Consider the following 15,505-nt stretch of genomic DNA (forward strand, 5'->3'; position numbering starts at 1 on the left):
GGGTGCTTGAAAGTGATGGGGGTGCCTGAGTGGCTGATTGTCCAGACCATGGTCCCAATAGGGAAAGGGCACAGCAAGAATATTGAGACCCTTAGAAGATTATTTTCAAGGTTGTAGGAGCAACACCAAGAAGGCTTAGCATCAACAACTTCAACACTTTTTAGTTAGCGGGATTCATCCGGACAATCGTCATCACTCATTGATTTTCTTGGATGCACTATTTCTTGGTGCATATAGAAGCGTGTTTGGTGATGATGCCAGAAAGCTCAACCAAGAGGCAATGAAGTTGCGAAGGCTTTAGAATGTTTTGCATATTGCACAGAGGCACTCCAAGAGCAAAACCAGGCACTCCAGGCAGCACTCTAGGGGCAAAACCAAGCACTCCAGGTGACACTCCAGGGGCAAATCTAGGCACTCCAGGCAATACTCAACCAGGCACTCCAAGACGTGGTTGGGAAAAGGTGGAAGACAAGTGTCAGACCGCACCATGCCAAGGCCCGAAGGACCCAAGAGAGCAAGGTGACTTGGGAATTGAGCGGGAACAAGACGGCTGCTCCACACAAGGAAAGGTGGTAAAGGAAATCCCGCACACAGAAGCCTCTAAGACAGAGCCTCGCACCAGAGATTTAGGGAAACGAGTTGGAACAACGCTAGATGTCAAGGTGACAGCAAAGTCAGTCAAGCTGGGTGAGACACTCAGCTAGGTGGTGGCAGCTAGAAAAGAAGAACTACACAATAGGGCAGTGATTGCAGTATTCAAGGGGAAGTTATCCACTGGCCGCATGAACATGGAATGGTTGAATGCTACGTTGGAGCAGAGGATTACAATCAAGAACCTGCTCCCACACGGACATGGATGCTACATAGTGGTGTTTGAGACAGAGGAGGCACGAGCTCGGGCAGAGGTGCTACATGGACTCATCGACGATAGCTAGGTGGTGTCTTTTCACCTATGGATTCCAAGGTTCACGGCAGACGACCAGGCATGCCTGAAGAGGGGAAGTGTCCCACTTAACGTGGTGTTGTGGGACATCCCAATGGAGATGAGGGTCAAAGAGGTGATAAGAGAGCTTGTCGAGGGAAGCATCGGGCAGATCACCTCGGGCCTAGACACCATGGATGCAGAGGGTATCCGGGGCCCTGTCAGGCTTAAGGTCTTTGTCTCGTCCCCAGAAAAACTTCCTACAAATATAGCAGTCTTGGGATAGTATGTTCGTATATAGGTAGAAAACGCAGCACCACGCTGTGGTTTTTGCCTACAGTCCAGGCATAGCAAGAATGCGTGCATGACCAAACGTCCCAAGCTTGCTCCAGGAAGTCCCTTTGAACTCCCAGAGGTTGTGGAGAAGCAACTGAAGCAACATCCTCCAAAGCAGGCTCCACACATCCGGTTCCCAAGTGCACCACCTTTCTCTGGACCTAATTCATAGCCCAGAATGTTTGAGAGCCCGATCGCTGAAAAGGATGGTGAAGGTTTTCAGCAAGTTCTTCCTCGGACGGTGAACATGGCAGTCAGATGGATCCCACCCAGGAGAGAACTGACAACCACAGAGGCAGGAGACTGGCTGATGTACCGAGGGCACACAGCTTTCCCAGAGGTCATCACGCTTGGCAATTATCAGACCTGAATGGAACGCGCCATCACAAAGTGGACAGGATTTTTAGAATACACAGTGCGGGGCTTCTCCTGGACCAAGTACAAGGGGAGGCTCACTGCAGTATAGACCATCTCCTCGGAATGGAGGGCTAGGCCTAGTAGCACGGTTTTCTCCTGGAAATACGTTGCCCCATAACCACGCTCACAGTGCTCACGTGGAACTGTCGGGGACTCAGCTCTGACGACAGCAAACTCAACAAGAGAGTACAACTCAAGTCCCACATCCGGGAGATTGGCTTAGAGGGGAGGATCGACATACTGTGCATCCAAGAGCACAAGATGGTGAAGGCTCCAGACTTCAACCTGGGCATGCGTGGGAGAATCTGGTGAAATCCAGCCATGCAAGCGAGAATATGGTGTGGAGGAGGAACAGCAATCATCATCTCTACTAAGTGGTCAGCACATGTACGCGACCATAGGGTGCTGGTTCTGGGGAAAGCACAGCTGTTGGTCATACACCTCCACTTTGGGTGTGTTGGGATTGTCAACGTGTATGCACCCACTCGAAGAAGGGAGCGCGCACAGATGTGGACAGATATCCAGCAGAGCACTCAAGGAGTGGCAGACGAGTGGCTTGTGGTAGGAGACTTCATCATGGTGGAGGTTTTGAGTGACTGATGAGGTTCACTGGAAACCATTCAAGGGAGAGAGAGAAAGAATTGGACAGTGCTAGTCGAAGCCCTGGGAGTCTTGGACCTCCAGCATGCAGAGGGATTCACTACACACTCCCACCCATTCACGAGACGCCAATCGACGGGGTGCCAGGCTCGACTGGACAGGATTTATGCCTCTACCAAGCTACGATAAGATGGAGGGGGACTCAAAACGTGGCCCGCGTTTGCCACCTTTTTAGACCACGACCCACTCCGAGGCATTCTCAAGCTACAAGCGGTGAAGGGAACGGGGGTGCAGAGGAAGATTACCAAAGCCACAATGGCCAACCCGGTAGCAATGAAGCTCGTCCGGGAAGCACTAGTCAGCAACAAAGGGGAACTCGTCTCAACACTAGGCACTTGCTCCACTAAGCTCCGAGAAAGGCAAGCAGCACTCAAAGGGGAAGTCTTGAAAGAGGTGAGACTGGCGAGACAAAAGGTGGCGGCAGCCCAGAGAATGGTCCTACATGCAAACAAGGCCAGATGGACAGCAACATTGGATGAGAGGGAAGCCGAGCTGCAGGACAAGGAATATGCAGCATGGAGTGCTGGACTCCGTACCATGGAGGATAGTTGGGTGATGAATGAGCGGCTTCTCAACAAAGCCTTCTACAAAGGGATCTGTCCAATCACCGACTCCCCCCCGATCCTAGGACTGAGGAAGGACGACAGAGAAGTGGTAGAGGACCAATAGGGAATGCAGGGGCTAGCACAGGAATTTTACCAGAAGCTGTACATGGCCAAACCCTGGTCCTAGGATAGGAGAGACACCGCAACCAGAGTGCTGTCCACTCTTCCACATAGAGTTCCCGACAAATATCTGGAGATGCTGGTGGTCGACTTTTCTTTGGAAGACCTCCACCAAGCCTTGGAGCAGCTGAACAATGACAAGATGCCAGGTATTGGACGGCCTCCTTCTGACATTCTATGAGGAGTATTGGGACAACGTTGGCCTGATGCTCCTGGAGACATGGCAAGACGCACAACAAACAGGGGTGCTGCCGGGAGAGATACTGGAGGGACAAATCGCACTAATTCCGAAACGGGGTGACCTCCAGGAACTAGCGCCCCATAACCATGCTCAACAAGTCATACAAGATATATGCAAAGGCAATGGCACTCAAGCTGCAGCCAGTCATGCCCCTCATCATCAGAGAACAACAAACTGGATTCATGCCGGGATGACAGATCGCAGAAAACATATGGACATACCTCTTGGCACAGCAGTGGGCAAACGTCTCAAATCAACAGATTGTAGCGTGGCTACTAGACTTTGAGAAGGCCTACGATCAAGTCAATTGGGACTTCTTAGAGGATTGCATGTGGAGGATAGGGATCCCGGCAAAGACTGTCTCGCGTATCTCACTTCTGTATAGGGGAGCTTCAAGCCGGGTCACACTGAATGGAGAGATAGGCCTGACCTTCCACTTGGGATGATCAGTGAGGCAGGGATGTCCACTCACCCCCTACCTATTCCTGATAGTAGCAGAGACACTGGGCTCTTTCCTCGCACATGGAGGGGACGTAAAAGGCCTGGTGCTACCCTCTGAATGGCTACAACTCCCAGGAACTCAAGTTGTGATGCAAGAGCTGCAAGATGGGGTGTTTGCAGATCACACTGCACTCTTCCTACTTGCCACCCCGGGGAACCTGGATGCAGCAAGGTCCAAGCTGGAGATCTTCAACATGGCAGCAAGGGCAACCATAAACTGGAACAAGTCAGTAGGCGTGAACTGGGGAAAGCCGGGTATCGAGACCTGGGGACAAGAGATAGGCTTTCAGTGGCTTCACCTTAGCAAAGACACTCGGTACCTCAGCATCCAGGTTGGGGTCCAATACAGTGCGGCTACACAGGATGACATGCTTCTCAGGAGGATCCGGATTGCAGTTCAGAAATGGACACTGAGGAAACTCAGACTCCCAGCTCGGATTGTAGTGGTCAAGAGCGTGATCCTCCCCAGCATCTGGTACCACCTCTCGATTTGGCCGGTGCTGGAAACTACACTGCAAAAGGTGAGACAGATGGTGCAAACCTACATGTGGCATGGAGCATTGGCTACAGGGCGAACCATGGCCAAGGTGGCATGGCAATCTACAGCGAGGCCGCGCATTCTAGGGGGGCTTGGGATCATCAACCCCAGTGACATGGCGAAGGCGATGAAGTACAAGATCTTTCTCATAGGCTTGCAACAGGGGAGACAGCCGTGGCGACTCATGTTCTGGCAAAGCCTCCTAGCAATACGCCCCAAACACAATGCAGCCAAACTGTGGGAGGAGGACCCATGGTGACTATTCATAGAAGGACCAACACAAGTAGTGAGAGGGGGCAACTTCATCCAGAGCCTTCATCGACTGTGGAGAGCCTTTCCGCTGGAGCAAACACCATTGACCAAGGCCGAGGAGTGGCTTAACCAGCCTTTGTTCTTCAACGCACTGTTCAAAGTGGGAGGTGTGACACTGGGACGAGAGACACACCACACGATCTGGAGGAAAATGCATGCAAACGGATTCCGGACAATGAAGCAACTAGCAGGAGTGATTGATAGGGATTGGTGGCAAACAGCGAGAAGGACTCAAGTGTTTGGACCTTGGAAGCGATGCAACATCCTACTGGACATTCTGCGACTCCTCCGAGTGGTGAACGACATGAAAGCAGGGATGAAGTGGCTGAGAAGATGCCTGCAAGTAGGGGACTTTGTGGTGATCCAGTGGCAAACAGAGTGGGAGGAACACGATGCAATGTGACGTCCACTGGGGGCATGGACTCGAGCATTCACCGTGCCTACACCAGCATGGAAAGAAGGGGACATTGAGGTGTGGTTCGTCGCCACACCAGAGCACAACATAGGATGGCCCTTTCGCATCACGAGAGGAGATGTGCTTCTCCTAATGGGTGAGAGACAAGAGATGCCGGATGTCATGGACAATGAGGTACGTGAGAGGATTTGTGTGCTTAGGTAGTCACCCAAGAGGCTGGATGTGGTGGAATCGGAAGACCTATTGGAGGGTGATGGATCATTGATATGGTGGCAACAGCAGCTACTAGAAGATCTAGACTACGACCTTGCCGCATGGCGACAAGGGATAGGAAGCTTTTTCTCCTATGCAATCTAGGAAGTGCGGAATGGACTATTGACATCGCGGGAGGAAGCAAGAGAGGAGATTCCAAAACTGTGGCAGAAGTGGATAGCACAGGGGGTCGATGCGGAGCAAGTGGTGGAACACACAATTCACTTCTGGAAGTTGCCCGTACAGGAAAAAGTGAAAGTCACCTCATGGTTGGTAGCGAACAACGGGCTCCCGGTTGGACAGCAATTCCAGGACGACGTGAGTCGTAGGTGCAGGGAGTGTGGCGAAATCGAGACAATCAAGCATGCGCTGTGGGAGTGTGACATTGCAAAGGAGGTGTGGCACCAAATCATTAAGGTAGAGAAGGAGTTGGGTGTGACACAGAATTTCGAGGCCTGTAGTGGGGACGTGCTCCACTAGTTTGAGGAAGCGAGGGGTCCTGCTCAGGGCCCAGCTTTGGGACACATCAGGTGAAGAGGACGACATGGCTAGGGGATTCAGGTCTGGTGGGATGTGACTGGGGCAGAGACAGGAGTCCCCATGTGGGAGGCACTTGGCCATGCTCGATGGGCGATATGGCGTGCGACCGGAGTCCAAGCCCTTTGGGAAGCATGTAACCGGGCGCACTTCGATGGGACACAGGTCAGAGTATCACAAGTACTGGTAGAGTGGTGGAGACTTACACTGGCGGTAGTACGGCTTCACCATGCTATCCTCCAGGACAGGGGGAAGCTCGAGAGGCTCAAGGAGTGGGAGAAAGCATGGCTGCCATGTTTTGGTGAAGGAGACCACAATAAGGTTCATTGGAGATGGCGCCCCCCGGAGTCGATCTCACGGTCAGCACGAAGGGGGGACTTGGACCTAGACGCGATACAATGGAGACGACTGCAGCCACTTCTACTGCAGGCCTAGTCTTAATTTGGATGAGACTCCACTAGGTAGCATGAGCTTCAGGCAGCAAGCCCGGTTTTTGTATTAGTCCCCACGGGACATTGGGGAATGTACATACACGTTTCATCAACCAGGCACTCTAGGGGCAAAAGCAAGGGCGAAAGAAGGGGCAAATTTCTGAGCAAGAAGCTGAGATAAGAAGTGCATTAGAAGATATGGAGAGGTGGATCTCCAGTGGCATCATTCCAAGGTGATTGAGAAAACTACAAGCCTCTTACTAATGAATCAAAAAGTTAATGAGACAGGAAAAGCTTCTATGAATTCGAGCTTATACATAGAATATGTAATGTAAATATAGGATATTATATCTATAAATATATTGATTATATAGTAGGAAGTATACTTATTGCAAATCAAGCAGTACAAGTAGCAAAAGATCACTTAAGTTTTTTAATGAACCCTATCTTTTGCTCTTGTCAAAATCTATATTCTCCTTGGTCTTTGAGAACACTAAACACCTAAGATTCAGCACAGTCAAGCCAACTCTTTTATACATCAAAGACACGTGCAGTAGCACCAAAGGAAAGAAGATAAAATTTCCTCCTATTTCTAATGTTTACAAAGCTTATTGATTGCACATGACACTTTGTTATGAAACCTCCTGTAGTGAGTGGTTTTGGCATGGCAGAAAATGGCTGTTTCAAAGCTTCATTGTGGTTTGCTAGAACCAAGAACATTCCATATATCACTAAGCTATTTAGTAACATTCTGATTGTTTGTCGTCTAAGTACACTATGGATGGGGACTTTATATGACAACTTTTTGGCTTTTCAAGTTGTAAAACACACAAATAGTGGCAAGCTCGTAGTTGCAAGACCAGTGAAACTCCTCTAACAAGACCTAATTGAAAATAGTAAAGTGCTTATCTATTGCATGAGGAGTTGTTACTTGCTTTTGCTTTCAATTCCAGCCTCTTTGACCTCACAACATAGCATTTTTCTGTGGCCTCATTCAATGCAATGCTAAGTCCTCCTTGATTGTTATTAGCTTTAATAACTTGAACTCTCACAAATTTATTATTATACAAGATTTATTGCTGCATGATTACCAGGCACTCTGCACTAGATACCAAAGCAGATACCACCATTTTCATTCGCAGAAAAGAGAAACACTATGATTGCCTAGCAATAGTAGACTTAAGGAACTTCCCACTATTTCTTGTTGTACATTTTGCAAGAAATATATTGCAAAATGAAAGAGAATCTCATTTGAATATTCTAAGTATGTTCTTAAACTAAGAAAATTTAGCATCAGTTTGTAGGGTTAGGGTATGGCACAGCTGCTCTGAAAAGGAGGGGAGACTTCCTGGTGGAATCTGTAATGGATTGTTTAGGATAGAGGCGATGGCACTACACGGCCTTCTGCACCATTGTGGACATGGCACTTCAAAGGCTAGACCACAGGATCCAACGTGTATTTGGTCACACGTGCGAGCAAGGTAGAGTGTTGGGTATCAGCAGAATTGCAATGGAGGCCATTGTCTGCAAGAAACCCACGTCCTATGAAGAGCACTATGAAGGTATTTGGGATGGCGACCTCACTTACACCAATGTTCACCTTTGCGTCGACGACTACAAGAGGGCGCCAACAACGATCGAAGAAGTCTAGGAAGAGCTCTAGCAGTAGCAGAAACAGCAGCAGCTGCAGAAGATGCCATTGTTTAGTCGACGTCTGATCAAGTACATGAGGTTAGGCATGATACCCCATGAGATTCAAGGGTGTGGCCTGGTATCGAGAAAGTTTCGGCAGGAAATGGTCTCTTAGGTGGAGCGGGACCTGTTCAGTGGTGCTGGATCACTGGAGATGCAGGCACGGCTAGTGTTTGATGCACGGATGCTGGCACATGAGTGGGAGTTTGTGTTGAGGAGTTTTGACAAGTCTAAGTCATTGGATAGATTGTTGTGGATGGACACGGACTGCTCACCTAATGTTGAATTCAATGACGGGATGAGTCAGGAGGATTTTGATCAAGAGACTTATGATGAACTTGTTGAGGACCTGGAAGCTGCAAAGATGGTGGTGCAGAATGGTGGCTTCAACAAGATTTGAACCTGGCCAGGGAATGCATGTGTGGATCTCTTCAACTTTCAGGTCGGGGGTGTGGTGAGCTCAAATTCAAACCTGAGAGAAACGATGAATACAATGACAACGTTGAGGATGACTTTAGCCTGGGTGAACACCCAAATAAGCAGCAAGTGAAATACAAGATGACCAAGAGAGGTTTGGGACCTCTCAAAAGAAGTTCAAACTTTGATCCGAGCGAGGAAGAATAAGAAGTAATGAGATTCTTGTAAGGTTAAATCCAATGCTGTGACTCCCAACAGTCAATAGGGTCCACTTTATTCAACATAGGGTCTCTCACAAAGCTGGCAAAAGACAAGGACAACTTCCTGGGCTCCATTCTCCTACTTTTTTGGGCAGAAAACTACCATGTGAGTGTTGAGGATTTCCTCACTGGAGCTGGAGCACCTTTTCTATCTAATGTATATATTGTTTGATAGAAAGATAGACTAATGATGCAAGATGGTTCACTGTTGTGTATACCTTTCCAAACAATAGTGATTGATGGATGCTAGAATTGATGCTTTATGATGGGTAGTTAACGGTTATTTTTCTTTTAGAATCTATAGATACTCAGACTGCATTTAATGGTGTGGAGGAGAGGTAGCATTAAATCTAAAACCCTCCACACAAGATCGGAAATACCAAGGCTAGCGTATGCAGCGAACGTGTAGGAAATTTTTCTTTTTTCTTTCTTTTCAGTCTCTAGAGAGGCTCATGCACTCATGATGTTGAGACGATGATTAAGTTCAACTCACACTAGCGGGATTTAAGATTCCCCAACATCATCAGATATAGATTGAAGTTTTATCGAGTTCTTCTCAAGTCGTGATAGGTCATCCATGCTGAATCACCCCCAAAAACATTTTGTACACTACCAACTAGCTGTTTTTCTCTCACATAACAGCAGCAGTGGCCGAGAACAAAAGAGAGATCATAGCAAAAAAGCCAAGCATTTCTCCTTCTCGTGTCGTCACGCTGGAGTTAGCCATGCGAGCTCGGCCCTGGATCAAGCAGCCTCTCCAGCGTTGCTTCTGCAATGATGCTCGTGGCAATGGAACTTTTCCAGCGTCCAAAACATGCTTGACAAGCGTGGCTGCACTCACAGCAAGAGTCAATTTCCCCTTCAAAGAACTGCTATCATAACAAAACTGTCAAATTACAGCTTGCAACCATCAAACCGAATCCCCTCTCAGTTGCCTCGATGCAGTGATCGTGTTTGCTTTGCTTTTGCTAGACTTGCTTTGCCTAGTTGAAATATCAAACAAAGAGAGATGACAAGCCGCACCTCCTTTGCTGTATATCTGCAATTTTGACTGTCGTGATCCACTCATAAATCCTCGACCACCACAGCTAGTTGCTCTCCTAGAAGTAGAAAAGGAATTACGAGAAAGAAGTTGCACTCCACCAGCTTGCATTCTAGTCTCAAGTTCCACCTACAAGACGCGACAGATTATAATTTCAATAATCGGATAGAACTATTTGAAGTTACCTGAAGCTCAATCTCTAGACATGGATCATTGAGAGAACATTGCACTGGGGAGCTGGGGTGAGAAAGATCATCTCAGCATGCTCCAACTCTCCAAGATTAGAGAAACATCCAAGCAGCTGGTTCTAGGACGAAATATCATGCGGTCGCATTCTCTCTAAGATCGTGCTCATATCTCAGCTGTAACAAACAGATTCCACATCGTGTACACAATCTAGGTACATTCAAACAGAAGACTTCACTCACTCGAGAACAAGAACATCACAAAGGAACTCCCAGAACTTACAATCAACATAACTTACGGCTTCTTCTCAACCTAGTGGACGTGCGCAATGTTTGCAGCTTCTTCCTTGTGGGAGCACAGAGAAGCCTCTTCCTGACCTGGTGGACACAAGCAACGGCCACAGCTTCTTCCAGCTCTACAAGAGCTTTAAAGATTCAAGCTTGGTCTTGATCTTTTGCTTGCTCGTCCTTGCTTGCTCTCTCTCTCTTTTCCACATCAGGGAGGAAAATGCAAGGCACTGGGAAGCAATTCAAAGCAGGGAGATCGTTGCTCTCACGAATCATAAATGCCTTAGAACATGCCCAGATGGGACATCTGCAGCAAGTGCTTGAAGTGATGGGAGGACTGGAGGAAAAGCCCATCTAGCTTTGGAATGCAATGATCCAAATGTTGACAATGTCTGGGAACTTTGATGAGGCCGTGGAGATGTTTAGGATGATCCCGAAACACTGAGATGAAGTGTCATGGAACATTGCATTTGCCTTCAAGGGGGATTTTGAGGCAACATCAAGCTTGCAGTCCAAAATGCCCAAGACACTTCATTGTTTTCTGACTGCAAAGACATGGCAATGACATGTTCTTGCTACCTTGGCTCTCTGCTTTTGGAGCATTATCAACTAGGGGGAAGCTAGAATGTATACCATCATGAGAGAAGATTTGAATGTGATGGGGGTGCTTGAGTGGACAATTGTCCAGGCTGTGGCCCCAATGGGGAAAGGGCACAGCAAGAATATTGAGACCCTTAGAAGATTATTTTCAATGTTGTAGGAGCAATGCTAAGAAGGCCAAGCATCAACAACTTTGGCACTTTTTAGTTAGTGGGATTCATCTGGACAATCATCATCACTCATTAATTTTCTTGGATGCACTATTTCTTGGTGCATCTAGAAGCGTGTTTGTTGATGATGTCAGAAATCTCAACCAAGAGGCAATGAAGTTGTGATGGCTTCGGAATGTTTTTGCACATTGCACAGAGGCTCTCCAAGAGCGAAACCAAGCACTCCAAGCAACACTCCAGGGGCAAAACCAAGCACTCCAGGTGACACTCCAGGGGCAAAACTAAGCACTCCAGGCAGTACTCAACCAAGCACTCTACGGGCGAAAGAAGGGGCAAATTTCTGAGCAAGAAGCCGAGATAGGAAGAAGTGCATTAGAAGATATTAAGAGGTGGATCTCTAGTGGCATCATTGCAAGGCAATTGAGAAAACTACAAGCCTCTTACCAACGAATCAAAAAGTTAAAGAGATACGAAAAGCTTCTGTGAATTCAAGCTTATACATAGAATATGTAATGTAAATATAGGATATTATATCTATAAATATAACGATTATATAGTAGGAAGTATACTTATTGCAAATCAAGTAGTAAAAGTATCACTTAAGTTTTTTAATAAACCCTATCCCTTGCTCTCGTCAAAATCTCTATTCTCTTTAGTCTTTGAGAACACTAAACACTTGAGATTCAACATAGTTGAGCCAACTCGTCTATACATCAAAGATGTGTGTAGCAACACTATAGGAAAGAAGATAAAATTTCCTCCTATTTCTAATGTTTACAAAGCTTGTTGATTGCACATGACACTTCATTATGAAACCTCCTGCAGTGAGTGGTTTTGGCATGACAGAAAATGGTTGTTTCAAGGCTTCATTGTGGTTTGCTAAAACCAAGAACATTCTATATGTCGCTAAGCTATTTAGTAACATTCTGATTGTTTGTTGTCTGAGTACACTATGGATGGGGACTTTATACGACAACTTTCTGGCTTTTCAAGTTGTAAAACACACAAATAGTGGCAAGCTTGTAGTTGCAAGACTAGTGAAACTCCTCTAACAAGACCCAATTGAAAATAGTAAAGTGCTTATCTATTGCATGAGGAGTTGTTACTTGCTTTTGCTTTCAATTCCAGCTTCTTTGACCTCACAACATAGCATTTTCTGTGGCCTCGTTCAATACAATGCTAAGTCTTCCTTGATTGTTATTAGCTTTAATAACTTGAACTCTCACAAATTTATTATTATACAAGATTTATTGTTGCATGTTTACTAGGCACTTTGCACTAGATACCAAAGCAGATGCCACCATTTTCATTCCCAGAAAAGAGAAACACTATGATTGCCTAGCAACAGTAGACTTAAGGAACTTCCCACTATTTCTTGTTGTACATTTTGCAAGAAATATATTGCAAAACGAAAGAGAATCTCATTTGAATATTCTAAGTATGTTCTTTACTCTAAAAACTATTTAGCATCAGTTTGTAGGGTTAGGGTATGGCACAACTGCTCATGAAAAGGAAGGGTGACTTCCTAGTGGACTCTGTAATGGATTGTTTGGGATAGAGGCGATGACACTATATGGCACTTTGAAGGTGTCGCAAATGTGACTTTGGGTATTGAAAGATACTTGTCGACCAATCCTTATGGACACTCTTTCCTTTCTATTGCGACAGCAGGAGGTTGGTATTACTAGTCCCTTTTATGGTCTTCACCCAAGCTAGTTGAGAAGCTGGTCAGCACATGTGCACTTAGACCAGAAGGGCACTAAGAAAGGAAATCCTAAATTGTTATTAAGTCAAGCATACTTGATATGATGATAAGAAACTCATGTTGTTGACTTGCACTTGTTAGTGTTGGAAACCCCCTTGATATTGAGTTTAGTCCCTCAATATCGTTATATGATAGCTTACCATGTCTACCATCATATAAAGATATTGAGGGATTAGACTCAATATCAAGGGGGTTCCTAACACTAACAAATGCAAGCCAACAACATGAGTTTCTCATCATTGTGTCAAGTATATTTGACTTAATGACAACTTAGGATTTCCTTCCTTCATGCCCTTCCAGTCTAAGTGCACATGTGCTGACTAGTTTCTCAACTAACTTGGGTGGAGACCATAAAAAGGACCAGTAATACCAACCTCCTACTGTCGCAACAGAAAGGAAAGAGTGTCCATAAGGACTGGCCGACAAGTATCTTTCGATACCCAAAGTCACATTCGCGACAGAAGGCTAGACTACAAGATCCAGCGTGTATTTGGTCACACATGCGAGCAAGGCAAAGTGTTGGGTATCAGTAGAATTGCGATGGAGGCCATCATCCATGAGAAGCCCACATCCTATGAAGAGCACTACGAAGGTATTTGGGACGACAACCTCACTTACACCAACATTCGCCTTTGCATCGACGACTACAAGAGGGTGCCAACAACGATCGAAGCAATCTCGGAAGAGCTCCAGCAGCAGCAGAAACAATAGCAACCACAAGAGATGCCATTATTTAGCAGACATCTGATCAAGTACATAAGGTTAGGCATGATACCCCATGAGATTCAAGGGCATGGCCCAGGATCGAGAAAGTTTCGGCAGGAAATGGTCTCTTGGGTGGAGCGAGACTTGTTTGGCGGTGTTGGATCGCTAGAGATGCAGGCATGGCTAGTGTTTGATGCGCAGATGTTGGCACATGAGTGGGAGTTGGTGTTGAGGAGTTTCAACAAGTCTAATTCGTTGGATAGATTGCTGCGGATGGACACGAATTGCTCACCTAATATTGAATTCGATGACAAGATGAGTCATGAGGATTTTGATCAAGAGACTTATGATGAACTTGTTGAGGACTTGGAAGCTACAAAGATGGTGGCGTAGAATGGTGGCTTCAACAAGATTTGAACCTGGCCAGGGAACGCGTGCAAGGATCTCTTCAACTTTCAGGTGGGGGGTGTGGAGGAGATCATCAAGCGATATGGTGAGCTCAAATTCAAACCCAAGAGAAACGATGAATATGACGACAACGTTGAGGATGACTTCAGCCTAGGCAAGCACCCAAATAAGCAACAAGTGAAATACAAGATGACCAAGAGAGGTCTGCGACCTCTCAGAAGAAGCTCAAGCGCGAGCAAGAATAAGAAGTAAGGTTAGATCCAATGCTGTGACTCCCAGCAGTCAATAGGGTCCACTTTCTTCAACACATGTCTCTCACGAAGCTAGCAAAAGACAAGGACGACTTCCTAGGAGCAAGTGCCACCCTCCATTCTCCTACTTTCTTGGGCAGAAAACTACCATGCAAGTGTTGAGGATTTCCTCACTGGAGCTGGAGCACCTTTTCTATCTAATGTATATATTGTTTGATAGAAAGATAGACTAATGATGCAAGATGGTTCACTGCTGTGTTTACCTTTCCAAACAATAGTGATTGATGGATGCTAGAATTGATGCTTTACGATGGGTAATTAACAGTTATTTTTCTTTCAAAATCTACAGATACTCAGACCGCATTTAATGGTGTGGAGGAGTCGCAGCATTAAATCTAAAACCCTCCACACAAGATCGGAAATACCAAGGCTAGTGTATGCAGTGAACGTGTAGGAAATTTTTCTTTTTTCTTTCTTTTCAATCTCTAGAGAGGCTCATGCACTCATGATGTTGAGATGATGATTAAGTTCAACTCACTAGCGGGATTTAAGAGTCCCCAACATCATCGGATATCGATTGAAGTTTGATCGAGTTCTTCTCAAGTCATGACAAGTCATCCACGTTGAATCACCCCCAAAAAATTTTTGTACACTACCAACTAGTTTTTTTCTCTCAAACAACAGCAGTAGTGGCCAAAATCAAAAGAGAGATCATAGCAAAAAAGCCAAGCATCTCTCCTTCTCATGTTCCATTATTTTCTTTCTGACGCTATAGATCAAGGAGGATGTGAGAGAAATGCAAGCAAGCTAGGAGAGGAACAATTTCAAGGATTTGCTTGGATGAGGAAAGTTTGGTGTCGTCACGCTGGAGTTAGCCACACAAGCTCGGCCCTGGATCAGTCGGGCAGCCTCTCCAGCACTGCTTCTTCAACGATGCTTGCGGCGATGGAACTTTTCCAGCATCCAAAATGTGCTTGACAAGCGAGGCTGCACTCACAACAAGAGTTGATTTCCCCTTCAAAGAACTGCTATCATAACAAAACTCTCAACTTATAGCTTGCAACCAAACCGAATCCCCTCTCGGTTGCCTCGATGCAATAATCGTGTTTGCTTTGCTTTTGCTAGAGCTGCTTTGCCTAGTTGAAATATCAAACAAAGAGAGATGACAAGCCGCACCTCCTTTGTTGTGTATCTGCAATTTTGACTGTCGTGATCCACTCATAAATTCTCGACCACCACAGCCAGTTGCTCTCCTAGAAGTAGAAAAGGAATTATGAGCAAGAAGTTGCACTCCACCAGCTTGCATTCTAGTCTCAAGTTCCACTTGCAAGACACAACAAATTATAATTTCAACAATCGGATAGAACTATCTGAAGTTACCTAAAGCTCAAATCAATCTCTAGGCATGAATCATCGAGAGAACATTGCACTGGGG

This window comes from Selaginella moellendorffii, unplaced genomic scaffold (genome assembly GCF_000143415.4).
Source record: "Selaginella moellendorffii unplaced genomic scaffold, v1.0 SELMOscaffold_10, whole genome shotgun sequence".
Classification (NCBI taxonomy): Eukaryota; Viridiplantae; Streptophyta; class Lycopodiopsida; order Selaginellales; family Selaginellaceae; genus Selaginella; species Selaginella moellendorffii.